Source organism: Piliocolobus tephrosceles, chromosome 12 (assembly GCF_002776525.5).
Source record: "Piliocolobus tephrosceles isolate RC106 chromosome 12, ASM277652v3, whole genome shotgun sequence".
NCBI lineage: Eukaryota > Metazoa > Chordata > Mammalia > Primates > Cercopithecidae > Piliocolobus > Piliocolobus tephrosceles.
This window is the reverse complement of record NC_045445.1, coordinates 84,215,254-84,225,807: the sequence shown is the minus strand read 5'-3', so window position 1 is coordinate 84,225,807 and position 10,554 is coordinate 84,215,254. Positions and strand designations below refer to the sequence as shown.

General features: G+C 36.3%; 1 pseudogene; it reads left to right on the top strand.

Moving 5' to 3' along the window:
• Positions 1-2,796: 2,796 nt before the first annotated feature.
• On the top strand, positions 2,797-3,219 carry LOC111531177 (annotated as a pseudogene).
• Positions 3,220-10,554: the final 7,335 nt, after the last annotated feature.

Genomic DNA, 10,554 nt, shown 5'->3' with positions numbered 1-10,554 from the left:
AACATTGATGGAACTGGAGGTTATTATGCTAAGTGAAATAAGCACAGCACAGAAAGAGAAACATTGCATATTCTCACTTATTTGTGAGATCTAAAAATCAAAACAATTGAACTCATGGACATAGAGAGTAGAGGGATGGTTACCAGAGGCTGGGGAGGGTGGTGGGGGTTTTGGGGGAGGTGGGAATGGTTAATGGGTAAAAAAAAAAGTAGTTAGAATGAATAAGACCTAGTATTTGATAGCACAGCGGGTGACTACAGTCAATAATTATTTAATTGTACATTTTAAAATAAGTATAAGACTATAATTGGATTGTGTATAACACAAAGGATAAATGCTTGAGGTGATGGATACACCATTTTTATGGTGTGATTATTACACATTGCATGTCTGCACCGAAATATCTCAAATACACCATAAATATATACACCCACCATCCACACACAAAAATTAAAAAATAAAAAATTTTAAAAAGAAAAATAGAAAGAATAACACCAAATTTACACAAACCCAGCTTTCCTGGATCTCTAGCTTACAGACAACTGATTGTAGAATTTCTCAACCTCCATAACTGTGTGAGCCAATTCCTTATAATAAATCTCATTATATATCCCAGTGCCTGTGTTTCTTTGGAGAACTCGGACTAATATATATGCCAAGAAATTAGATAAATTTCTAGAAACACATAAACTACCAAAAATGAGTCAAAAAGAAGTAGAAAATTTGAACAGACTTATAACAAGCATAGAGACTGTGTTAGTAATTTAAAAAAAATCAAATTCCTAACTCATTGTAGGAGGCCAGTATTATCTCTATAACAAAGTCAGACAAGAGCAATCAGCAGAAGAGTGCTACAGACCAATATTCTTTGAATATTGGTGCAAAAATACTCAATGAAATTTTTAGCCAACTGAATACAACAGCATGTTAAAAGCACCATATGCCAAAATGAATTAAGAAGCATATAAAAAGAAATAAACAGCAAGACCAAGTGAAGTTTATACCAGAAATGCAAGGCTGATTCAACATATAAGCATGAATCAACGCAATACACCATATTAATAGAATAAGGGAGAAAACCCACATGACCATCTCAATAGACACTGAAAAAGCATTTGATTAAATCCAACAGCCATTTATGATACAAACTCTCAACAAACTAGGAATAGAATATAAGTTTGCCGCCCAGATACGAGTATCTGCAAAAAAACAACAAAACAAAACAAAAAAGCATAGCTAACATGATACCTAATAGTAAAAGCCTGAGTACTTACTTACCTTCATGTTCAGGAACTAGATGAGGATGTCCACTTTCATCACTCCTGTTCAACTTCTATTCAACACTGTAATGGAGATTTCCTAGACAAGAAAAAGAAGTAAATAGCATCCAGATCGGAAAGCAAGAGGTAAACCTATCTCTATTTGCAGATGGCATAATCTTACACAGAAAATTCATAAAGGATACACACACACACACACACACACACACCTATAACAGCTAAGTTCAGCAAAGTTGCAAATACTAAATCAATATAAAAATAACTAAGTTCAGCAAAGTTGCAAATACTAAATCAACATAAAAATTAGTTGTATTTCTATACACTAGCAATGAACAATCAAAATGAAATTTAGCAAACAATTCCAGAGGAAGTGACATTAGGAAGAGAGTGGAAAAGGAAGCCCTAGACTGTCCTTTCTTGCACAGAGACGTCAATTCAACAACAATTCTTTATGAGAAATACAGAAACCATTTAAGAAGCTCCTGCACCCCACGTGAGCATGACATCAGCTGCATCAAAGTCAATTAGGATATCTGGGGCACTCCCTCACCCTGTTCTTTCTCCTTTCTCAGCATGGAATAATCAGGAGAGAACTCCCAGCTTCTGGCTTCCCTATGGAGGGGGAAACAGAAGGCTGAATCATACATTCAATGTTCAGACAAAGTTGATGGTTAACATTAGCATGCACCCCCTCACCATGTTCTCTCCCCCTGGTGCAGAGTGGAACCAGTGGGAGAAAACTTCCAATTCCTGGCTTCTCCATGGAAAGATAAAGAGTTGGTGGGTGTGTCAAACATTCCAGCTTTTTCAGGGGCTGTGTGAGGAACTGGTTTCTATCTTGCCTGTCTCAGAATGCTGCTGAATGCAAAATATTCTAGACACCTGGGGGCATGTGAGAACAAAAGAGAGGAGGGTGTCTGGCTGCTACTCTAAAGGACCCATGGTACAGCAGACAGAGGCCGATTCAACTCAGTGGCCTTTCCTTCATGGGTACATGGAAGAGTGAGTGGAATGGTGCATGTGTTTAATGTTCAAGATTTTCAGGAGTCTGGCTGAGGGACTGGTTACTGTCTCACCAACTCAGAGCACTGACATAATCCAGCATACATGTTTCTAGAAACATGGGGACGACTGAGAATAAAAAAGAATTGGATGCTTTGTGGCAGCTCCAGAGAATCTGCAGTACCACACACAGACACTAGGGGAAGCAAAAGATTATGAGCCCCTAAAAAATAAACCAGAATATTCCTCAGGTTGGTAATTTACATACACAAATTCAGAGAAGATATATCCGCAGAAAATATTTGAGAGACCTCCAGAATCTCTGGCCAGATTGATTGATGAAGGTCTTTTTCCATACAAAGAGTGTAAAGACCAGTAGAGATAGCTATTTTTTTCAAATGCACAGAAAACAGCACCAATTTATAAGCCACACAACAAAACAGGGTAATATAACCCAATTAAAGGAACAAAATAAATCCAGAAACCAACTCTAAAGATATTAAGATAGCTTCCTTTCCAACTTAGACCCAGCAGAATGGCTCCCGCAAAGAAGGATGAGGACAAGAAAAACAGCCATTCTGCCATCAACAAGGTGGTGACCCAAGAGTACACTATCAACATTCACAAGCGCATCCATGCAGTGGGCTTCAAGAAGCGTGACCCTCGGGCACTCAAAGAAATTCGGAAATTTGCCATGAAGGAGATGGGAATTCCAGATGTGCGTATTGATACCAGGCTCAACAAAGCTGTCTGGGCCAGAGGAATAAGGAATGTCCCATACCCTACCCATGTGCGGTTGTCCAGAAAACATAATAAGAATGAAGATTCACCAAATAAGCTCTACACTTTGGTTACCTACGTACCTGTTACCACTTTCGAAAATCTACAGTCAATGCGGATGAAAACTAAATCACTGATCATCAGAAACATCAAATAAAGTTATAAAATTGAAAAAAAAGAAATTAAGATAAATGAACAACCTGACAAAGAATTCAAAACAGCTGTTACAAAGATGCTCAGTGAACTCAGGAAAACTGTGCATAAACAAAATGAAAATATCAACAAAAAATAGAACATATAAAAAAAGAACAAAACAGATTTTTTTTTTTTTTTTGCTGCTGAATAATATAATAACTGAATTGAAAATTTCACTAGAGAATTTCAACAGGAGACTTGACCAAGCAGAAGAATCAATGGACTCACAGACAAGTCCTTTGACATTATCCAGTCAGAGGAAGAAAGAAAAAAAAAAAAAAAAAGAGGACAAGAATGGTGGCTCACACCTGTAATCCCAGTACTTTGGGAGGCTGAGGCAGGAGGATCACTTGAGCTCAGGAGTTTGAGACCAGCCTGGGCAACATGGTAAAACCCTGTACAAAAATTGTGTACTTTTTGTACAAAAAGAAAATTAGCTGAGTTTGGTGGCACATGCCTGTAGTCCCAGCTACTTGGGGGGCTGAAGTAGGAGGATTGCTTAAGCCCAGGATTGCTTAAGCCCACTGCACTCCAGCTTGGGTGACAACGTGAGACCCTGTCTCAAGAAAAAAAGAAAAAGGAAAGAAAAAGAGTGAAGAACAAAGCTGAAGAGACTCATGAGACACCATCAAGCAGACCAATATACACATAATAGGAATTGTAGAAGGAGAAGAGAGAGAAAAGTGGAGAAAGCCTGTTTGAAGATATAACAGACAAAAACTTCCAAAATTTGGGAAAGAAAATGGACCTCCATAATCAAGGATCCCAAAGAACTCCAACTAGGATGAAACCAACGGAGTCCACAAGACAAATTACAATTGAATTATGAAAAGTCAAAGATAAGAGAGTTTTCCAAGCAGCAAGTGCAAAGTGACTCATCATATACAAGGGAGTCCTTGTGAAACCATCAGTAAATTTTTCAGCATAAACCTAGTAGGCCAGAAGAAAGTGGGATGTATTTTCAAAGTGCTGAAAGAAAAATACTGCCAACAAAATACATTTGGCATAGCTGTCTTTCAAACATGAAGGAGAAGGAAAGACTTTCCCAGATAAACAAAAAACGGAGGGAGCTCATTACCACTAGATTTGCCTTGGAAGAAATGCTAAAGGGAATCCTTCAAGGTGAAATGAAAGGATAGTAAATAGCAAGGTGAAACCATATGAAAATATAAAGATCTCTAGTAAAGGTAAATATTTAGACAAATACAGATTACTGTGATATATTTTGTATATATTTATACAAAATATAAAAAGATGTAATTTGTGACATTAACATCAGAAAGTGGGGGGGGGGAGATAAGTAAAAAGTAACAGCTTTTATATGCAACTGAACTTAAGATGTTATCAGTTTAAAATATATTGTTACAACTATAAGATATCTTAGGTATCCCATGATAACCACAAAGAAAGTAACCATAGAAGATACAGAAGAGAAAATGAGAAAGGAATCAAAGCATGTAACTACAAAAAGTCAACAAAACACAAAGGAAGACAGAAAGAGAAGAAAAGAGAGTCAAAACACTCCATAAGACAGACCAGGCACAGCAGTCATGCCTGTAATCCCCGCACTTTTTGGGAGGCTGAGGCAGGAGGATCACTTGAGAACGGGAGTTTCAGATCAGCCCGAACAACACAGCAAGACTCCATCTTTTGGCTGGGCGCGGTGGCTCAAGCCTGTAATCCCAGCACTTTGGGAGGCCGAGACGGGTGGATCACGAGGTCAGGAGATCGAGACCATCCTGGCTAACACGGTGAAACCCCGTCTCTACTAAAAAAATACAAAAAAACTAGCCGGGCGATGTGGCGGGCGCCTTTAGTCCCAGTTACTCCGGAGGCTGAGGCAGGAGAATGACGTAAACCCGGGAGGCGGAGCTTGCAGTAAGCTGAGATCCGGCCACTGCACTCCAGCCCGGGCTACAGAGCGAGACTCCGTCTCAAAAAAAAAAAGACTCCATCTTTTAAAAAGTTTCTTTAAAAAATAGTTGAGATGGTGGTGTGCACCTATATTCCCAGCTGCTTAGGAGACTGAGGCAAGAGGATTGTTTGAGCTCAGAAGTTCAAGGCTGCAGTGAGCTATGATTGTGCCACAGAACTCCAGCCTGCGTGACAGAATAATACCCTATCACATAAAACAAACAAAACAAACGAACAAATAAAAAACCCTTAAGACAGAAAAAAAGAATGAAATGGCAATAGTAAGTCCTTTCCTATTAGTAATTACATTAAATGTAAATAAATTAAACTCTCCAATCAAAAGACATAGAGTGGCTGAATGGATTTTTAAAAACAAGATCCAACTGTGCTGTCTACTAGGGACTCATTTTAGATTGAAGTACACGAATATGTTGAAAGCAAACGATGGAGAATATATTCCACGAAAATAATAAACAAAAGAGAGCAATGGAGGTCATATTTATGTCAGACAAAACAGATTTTAAGTAAAAAACTATCACAAGAGACAAAAAGGACAATATAATGATAAAAGGTCAGTTTTCCAGGAAGATAATAATTATAACTATGTATGCACTGAACATCAGAGCACCTAAATATTTGGAGCAAACATTGACAGAACTAAAGGAAGAAATAGATGCCAATGTAATAATAGTAGGAGATTTTAATAATCCACTTTTAATAAAGGATAGAACACCCAGACAAATGATAAATAGAGGATTTGAACAACACTGTAAATCAAATGGCTCTAACAGAGATATACAGAACGTTTACTCAGCAACAACAGAATACACATTCTTTCAAGTGCACATGAGACATTCTCTAGGACAGACCACATGCTTGGTCACAAAATATGCCTTAACAAACTTAAGAAGATTGAAGTTATATCAAGCATCTTCTCTTACCATAATGGAATAAAACTAGAAATCAATAGCAAGGCCAGGCATGGGGGCTCATGACTGTAATCACAACACTTTGGGAGGCAGAGGCAGGAGGATTGCTTGAGCCCAGGAATTTGAGCCCAGTCTGGGCAACATAAAGATACCCTGTCTCTACAAAAAAAAATTAGAACGTTAGCAAGGACAGTGGTGCATGCCTGTAGTCCCGGCTACTCAGGAGGCTAAAGCGGGAGGATCACTTCAGCCCAGTAGGTTGAGACTGCAGTGAGCTATGATCATGCCACTCCAGCCAGGGCAACACAGTGAGATATTGTCTCATAATAATAATAATAATAACAACTAGCAGAAGGAAAACTGGAAAATTTACACCTATATGGAAATTAAACAACACAGTTGAAAAACCAATGGGTCAAAGAAGAAATCAAAAGGGAAATTAGAAAATATCTAGAGACAAATGAAAATGAAAACACAGCATGCCAAAACTTATGGGATGCAGCAAAAGCAGGATGAAAAGGGTAAATGTCTTTGTTAACAAAGATGAAAGATCTTTGATTAAAAACCTATATTTACATCTCAAGGAATTAGAGAAAAAAGAACAAACTAAGCCCAAAATTGTAGAAGAAAGGAAATAATAAAGATTAGAATAGAAATAAATGAAACAGAGGCTAGAAGAACAATAGAAAAGACCAATGGAACTAAGAATTGTTTTTTGAAAAGAAATGAAATTGACAAACCCCTAGCTAGATTAAGAAAAAAAGAGGCCAGGTGCGGTGGCTCACGCCTGTAATCCCAGCACTTTGGGAGGCCAAGGTGGGCGGATTGCCTGAACTCAGGAGTTCGAGACCAGCCTGGGCAACACGGTGAAACCCCGTGCCTACTAAAATTAAAAAAAAAATTAGCCTGACGTAGCGGCGCGCACCTCTGTAATTCAGCTACTCTGGAGGCTGAGGTAGGAGAACTGCAAGAACCTGGGAGGTGGAGGTTGCATTGAGCCGACATCACACCAGTGCTCTCCAGTGTGAGATTCCATCTCAAAAAAAAAAAAAAAAGAAAAAAACCTAAAAAAATAAAATTAGAAATGAAAGAGGAGACATTACAACTGATGTCATAGAAATAAAAAGAATCATAAAAGACTACTATGAGACATTATATGCCAACAAATTGGGTAATCTGAAAGAAACAGATAAAGTTCCAGAAACATGCAACCTATTAAGAAAGAATCATGAAGAAATAGAATCTGAACAGACCTATAACTAGTAAGGAAATTGAATCAGTAACTAAAAACTTTCTAACAAAGAAAAGCATAGGAAGTGATGGCTTTACTGAATAATTCTAACAAACATTTGTAGAAGAATTGTTACCAATCCTTCTCAAATGCTTCAGAAAAAATCAATAGGAGGCAATATTTCCAAATTCCTATTTGATGCTACAATAGCATCAAAAAATAAAATGGGAAAAACATAGTTAATGAAGTGAAAGACTAGTACACTTAAACAAGAAAATATTGCTGAAAGAAGTTTAAGAAGACACAAATAAATGGAGAAACATTACTTGTTCCTGTATTGGAAGAATTAATATTAAGATATCCAAAGTAATCTACAGGCTCAATGCAATCCCTACCAAACTACCAATGGGATTTTAAATGAAAATAGAAAAACAAGCCTAAAATTCATACGGAACCACAAAAGACCCCAAATAGCCAAAACAATCTTAAGAAAGAAAAAAAACACAAGGTCTCATACTTCCTGACTTCAAAATATTTTACAAATCTACAGTAATCAAAACAGTATGCTATCTACATAAAGACAGACATATAAACCATATAAACAGAATAGAGAACCCAGAAATAAACACAGGCATATACAATCAACTGATCTTTGGCGAGGGTGCCAAGACTACACAAAAGAGAAAGAATAGTCTCTTTAACAAATGGTGTTGGTAAAACTGAATATCCACATACAAAAGAGGGAAATTGCACCCTAATCTTATAGTATATAAAAAAACTCAAAATAGATGAAAAACACAATTGTAAACCTGAAACTAAAACTAGAAGAAAAATGGGGAAAGCTTTGTAATATTGGTCTTGGCAATGATTTCTTACATACGGCACTAAAGCACCAGCACCAAAACCAAAACTAGACAAGTGGGACTGCATTAAAGTAAACATTTTCTGTAGAGCAAAAGAAACAAGCAACAGAGTGAAAAGGCAACCTACAGAATGGGAGAACATGTTTGCAAACCAATATATGATAAGAGAACATTATCCAAATATATCCAAAATATATAAGGAACTCCTACAACTCAGCAAAAATCTAAAATAACTCAATTTAAAAAATCATCCAGGGACTTGAATTTTTCCAAAGACAACACACAAATAGCAAACAGATATATGAAAAGATGTTCAATATCATTAATCATCAGAGAAATGCAAATTAGATCCACAATAAGATATCACCTAGTGCCTGTTAAGATGGCCATTATTAAAACAAACAAAACGACAGGAAATAACAATTGTTGGTGAGGATGTGGAGAAATTGGAACTCTGCATTGTTGGTGGGAATGTAAAATGGTGCCACTGCTATAAATAAGAGTATGGAAACTCCTTAAAAAAATTAAAAACAGAACTACTACATAATCCAGCAATGCTACTTCTGGGTATCTAAAAAATCAGAAGCAGGATCTCAAAGAGATATTTGCGCTCATATGTTCATTGCAGCATTATTCACAATAGCCAAGGGGTCAAAACAACCTAAATAACTATTGATGGATGACTGGATTAAAAACATGTGGTATACATACACAATGGAATATTATTCAGCCTTTAAAAATAAGGAAATTTGTTATATGCTACAGTACGGATGAATCTTGAGGACATTATACCAAGTGAAATAAGCTAGTCATAGGACAAATACTGCACAATTCCTCTTGCATGTGGTATTTAAAGCAGTCAAACATATAGAATCAGGGAGTAGAATAATGGTGGCTGGAGGCTTGGGAAAAGGGAAAATGTGAAGTTGCTGTTCAATGGGTATTGAGTTTTCTTCTGCAGGATGAAAAATTTCTAGAGATCTGTTGTACAGCAATGTGTATATAGTTAATAATACTGTACTGCGCACTTAATAATTTGTTAGGAGTATAGATCTCAAGAGATTTTTGCCACAATAAAAAGAAAACAGAATAATTTCATTTATAATAGCATCCAAAGAATAAAATATTTACGAGTAAAATTTTGAAAGATGCAGAAGACATGTACATTGAGAATTATAAAACATCATTGAAATAAGTTAAAGGATGACCTAGGTAAACGAAAACAAATGCCATTCTCATGGATTGAAAGACTTAATATTATTAATATGGCAGTAATCCCCAAATTATAGTACATAGATACAATGGAATATTATTCAGCCATAAAAAGAAAGTAGGTACTGTTACATGGTGCGAGATGGATGAACCTTTATAATATACTCAGTGAAAGAAGCCAGGCACAAAAGGTCTCATATTGTATGATTCCATTCATATAAAATGTCCAGAATAGGGAAATCCATAGAGATAGAGAGTAAGTAGATTAATGGTTTCCAGGGGATGGGGAGGTATGAATTGAAGCTAGTTGCTAACAAATCTGGTGATTATTCTTGTGATGTAAATATTCTGGTATTATATAGTGGTGACGGTTGCACATAATGAATATACTGAAAACCACTGAAGTGCAAACTTTAAAATTGTAAATTTTATATTATGTGCATTATATCTCAGTTAAAAAAACACTATGAGATACCTTAACACAGCCACCAGAACGGTTAATATTAAAAATGATCCAACACCAAATATTATGAATGACGTGGAGCAACTGGAAATCTCATGCACTGGTGGGAATGTAAAATGGTACAACCACTTTACAAAATTTGACAGTTCTTTTGCAGTTAAACATATGCATTTCCTATGACCCAGGAATCTATACCTAAGTTGTTACTCATGAAGAATTTAAACATATATGCCTGCAAAGACTTGTACACAAATACTCATAGCTGATTTATTCATGATAGCCACCATCTGGAAATAATCCACATGTCCATAACTTTACAGACTGTGATGTATTCACACAATAGATACTACTCAACAATAAAATGAATGAAATTATACATGTAACAACATAAATGAAGCTATAACATATAATGAGTAAAAATTTATACATTGTTTAATTTATATGAAATTCTAGATTATACACTATGTTATTTCATTTCTATAAAAATGTAGAACATGCAAAACTATTTTATGTTAGGGAAAATCGGTGATTTCTCTACAGGACTGGAGCAGGGCATTGTTGGAGAAAGGTTATTAGGGAAATTTCTGAGGTGATGCTAACATTTTATATTTTGATGAGGTTTGGGTTATAAAGATGTATGCATTTTCCAAAATTTAGTGAATGTACAATATGATTTGTGCATTTC